The sequence below is a fragment of the Triticum dicoccoides genome, chromosome 7A (assembly GCF_002162155.2).
Source record: "Triticum dicoccoides isolate Atlit2015 ecotype Zavitan chromosome 7A, WEW_v2.0, whole genome shotgun sequence".
Lineage (NCBI taxonomy): Eukaryota > Viridiplantae > Streptophyta > Magnoliopsida > Poales > Poaceae > Triticum > Triticum dicoccoides.
Genome location: NC_041392.1, coordinates 579,601,146 through 579,604,937, shown reverse-complemented (window position 1 = coordinate 579,604,937; position 3,792 = coordinate 579,601,146). Strand labels below are relative to the sequence as shown.

General features: G+C 57.3%; 1 pseudogene; it reads right to left on the bottom strand.

Moving 5' to 3' along the window:
- Nucleotides 1–1,060, bottom strand: part of LOC119331088 — a 5,956-nt pseudogene extending 4,896 nt beyond the window's left edge.
- Between the last annotated feature and the right edge of the window lie 2,732 nt (nt 1,061–3,792).

Genomic DNA, 3,792 nt, shown 5'->3' with positions numbered 1-3,792 from the left:
AATGTTTGCTTGCTAAGTACAAAATGGTTATGGAAGCTTGAGAATGAACAAGGCATTTTGCAAGAAATGATTATGAACAAATATATTAAAGGGGTATTTTATCTCAATGTTGCAAGAAGAATCATGGGCAATCTCATTTTGGCAGGAGTTAATGAAAGTAAAAGGAATTAGGAAACACTAAAAATCTGACGTCAAATTTTCGGACATGGCAAATCTGATGTTTTTCATGGCAATTTATGTTGGCACGATGATGGCAAATTTATTTTGCAAGCAAGGCAATTTACTGACAAAAAATAAACTGAGGCGGATTTGCCGTGCTCGCCTAAACTTGCGGAGAACATAATTTACCATGAAAAAGTTCGATTTGCCATGGTAAAAAATCTGATGTCAGATTTGTAGTGGAGTCCAAGAATTATGATTTTCTTTAGTAGAGCCAGGAGTGCTTTTGTGGGTTTTGCACTTGAAAATGAGTACAAATGAAATTGCAGCGTTTGTAACGCATTATGCGACGAATGAACCTGCCTGCGGGAGGAGCGCAGAGGCCCGCGAGGCAGCAGGCCGGGTCGTAGGCGGTCAGGGTGGCCATCCCGCGCCGCTCGCGCCGCAGCACCACGGACCACCCTTCGCCGATGCCGTTCTTCCTGACGATCTCCGGCCAGCCGGCGCCCAGCCAGCACGCCACCCCGCCGTCCGGTCGCGGCCGCATGCACAGCTCCACGCGCCGGGGCTTGCCGAGCAGGTCCACCACGTGCACCTCCTGCACGTCCCCGGCGCCGGCCGCGAGCCGCGCCCCGAACTCCCAGGGGACGCACTGCAATCACAGGAAAAAACACACGAAAGCGGCAGAGGGGGGCCGGTCAGGAATTGATTGATGTGACAGAGCGGAGGCGGGGCAATCAATGGCGGTGCGGCGGGGTTTGGCGTCAGTCACTGACCAGCTTCTGGAGGCAGCTTGGCGACAGCACCGGCGCGGCGAACTTGTATCGTGGTTGGCGGCGGACGGAGAGCGCCATGCTCTGCCGGTGACGTGGTGACGGTGCTATCGCAATGAATGCGCTACTTTGGCTGGTCGCTGCGGTTCAGTTCAGTGCTTGTGCAGACAGTCACGTGGTGGTTGGAAGAGGAGACGGGCGGAGTTAGGTGCGACGGTTGCCGGTTGGAGTTCGCGAGGCAAGACCAACTCCAACGAGGCGACCCAAACGGACGGCACATTTGTCTGTTTTTTGTTCGTTTGGGTCGGCTGTCCGCTTGACGTTCGTCTAGTTTTGAATTTGGCTCGACAGTGGGCTCAATGCGCCGACTCATTTCATGTCCGCATTTAACTTTTAAATAAAAAAAGCCCGCGGCAGATCATGCCAACGGTCATGTCTTATGCCGGCACCATGTCAGCGTCGGTATACAATGCCGGCTTCAAAAAATACCACAGTTCATGCTAACCCACTCGCCAGCCGGCCGGCACACATGCCAGCACACAAAACAGGATGGGATTTGAGTTCGACCACGCCATCGCGGCTCACGTGGTCATGCCGGCACACCTGCCGGCATACAAAAAAGATGGCCTTCGATGCCATATATCACTCGTCGTCGAACTTGAGCATGTCGGCCTGCATCTTCTCGAACCACGGCCTCTTCCTTGGTGATACGGTGTTGAGATCCACCTTCATAATCTCCACTCCAGTCATCATGCTTGCAAGAGACACTTCTTTCGCCTTTGTCTTGACATTGGCGGCCTCGATCTCTAGCATCTTGGCTTGCTTCTCCGCCTCGAGCTCGAACATCTTGGCTTGCGTCTCGGCGTCAAGATCAAGCCTCCTCCTTTGGATCTTCATGAAAGCATCCATTTGCTCCGCCTTGAAACGCCGGCGCTCCTCCTCCCTTCAGTCGTTCTTGTTAATCATGCCGTTCACGCTTGTGATCAAGGCATTGGTGGCCGCATCTCGCTTGTCCTCCTTCTTGGAGTTGGTCTTCCCCATCGGCCGTGCCGGCTTGCCCTCCGCAACATCCTCCACGGCTTTCTTCCCTTCTTGAGGGCGGCATATTGCGCCTTGAACTTCTCTTCGTCCTTGATGACCCGATAGCAATAGGAGAGGTTGATGCACTTGCCATTGTGTTGAACCTTGAACGCCTCCAAAGCTTGAGATGCCTACAAAATGTTTCCATGCAAGCATATGGCAAGTGATAGCAAATGAAGACATAAAAGGATGATCTTGATGGCACAAAAGAGGGCGGCTTGCTTGCTATCATACCATGTCTTGCATGCCGATGCCGCTCACGGGGCGGGCCTTGACGCTCTCAAGGGTGGCGCAAAACTTGTTGCACTCTTGTTGGATCACCCTCCACCGCTTGAAAATGGAGACCCACCCGCGCGTGCTCACAAATTGGTAAGATGGAAACTTTTTGCGCTCATGAAACTCGCGGTGCACACGAGTCCAAAAGGTCGAATGCTTTTGCTCGGCGCCCGTCTTTAGGTCTTGTCCAATGTCTCGCCAACACTCGCAAAAAGCTTGTCCTCGGCAACTGTGTACGCCTTCGTGTGCTTGCTCTTGCGCTTCGGCTTAGGACCAGTGGCTTGGTTGGCAAGACAGTCCTCGAACAAAGGCTCTACTTTGATGTCGCACTCGTCCTCTTCCTCTAGCCCATAGTCGTCCGGGAACTCGTGGTCGAGGGGGAAGCCATCCAGGTCGATGCCGACCTGATCACGCGTGAAGGCCGCCTGATCGGGATCATAGCCACCGGCCGGCGTGAACGCCCCGCAGCCGTCCTGGCTTTGTGTCTCCTCGGGCTCGTAGCCAGCGCCCGGCGCACCACCCTCGAAGATGAGATTTTGCATGTAGTCCTCGTCGACGGCGGACGGCATTTCCTCGAACAAGTTACGGGCGTCCGGGAGCCCGCCCGCCGGCGTCTGTCGCGCGCGTTTCCTCGTGCCGCCGGACGACGAGCCACCGACCACCGGGGTGGCGTTGAGGTCGATGGGCGCAGGGCGCGAGCATGGAAGGCGCGACCACGCTCACGTCGGGTGAGCACTCCCCGGAGAGGTGGGAGGCCTGCGGTAGACGTGAAAGCCGGGGACTGGGTTGCAAGCCGACGCGCGGGGTGAGTCGGGCATCACCATCCGAGGAAACGCCGACGAGCCGGTGCTGACCATGGCGACGGCGGCTTGGAGGACGTTGTGCTGGCTAGGGTTTACCCCTAGCATGTAGAGCGCCTCCCTCGTTGCCGCGGCGACGCAGGCGTTGGTGAACTCCTGCTGCGCGGCGGCGACGGCTGCCGCCTGCGCGGCAGCCTCATCCCTCGCATCCGCGGCGTGCCTCCGCCCCTTCCTCTTGACCGACTCCCTTGCCCGCTGTTCGGGCGTCAGCGCCTTCTTCGGCTTGGTCGCGGCGGCTGTCTTGCGCGGGGCACGAGACTTGCCTTTCCCGGAGGGGGCGACGACACCGGACGAGGCCAGGGAGGCGAGGCCGCGGTGGCGTCGAGGTCGAGGTCGATGGCGTCCTCCATGGCTGGTTGGGGGGGCGAGAGCGTTTTTGGAGAAAATGGGGGAAATAGTGGTGGTTGCCACTGACAGGCGGGCCCGGGAAAAGGAGTAGGCGCGCGCGCGTCCGTCTTGTGTCCACGTCGACACAAATCCGGCTCAAAATTGGGCCTGGAATGGGTCGCCCGCGGACGAAAAACGGACGCGCGTCCGTTTAGGTCAGCGCGTTAGGCCGTCATTTTTGTCTGCGCCAACCCAAACGGACGCGGCCGGACGAAATGGGTCACCCCATTGGAGTTGCTCTAAGGGAACGGCGGGCC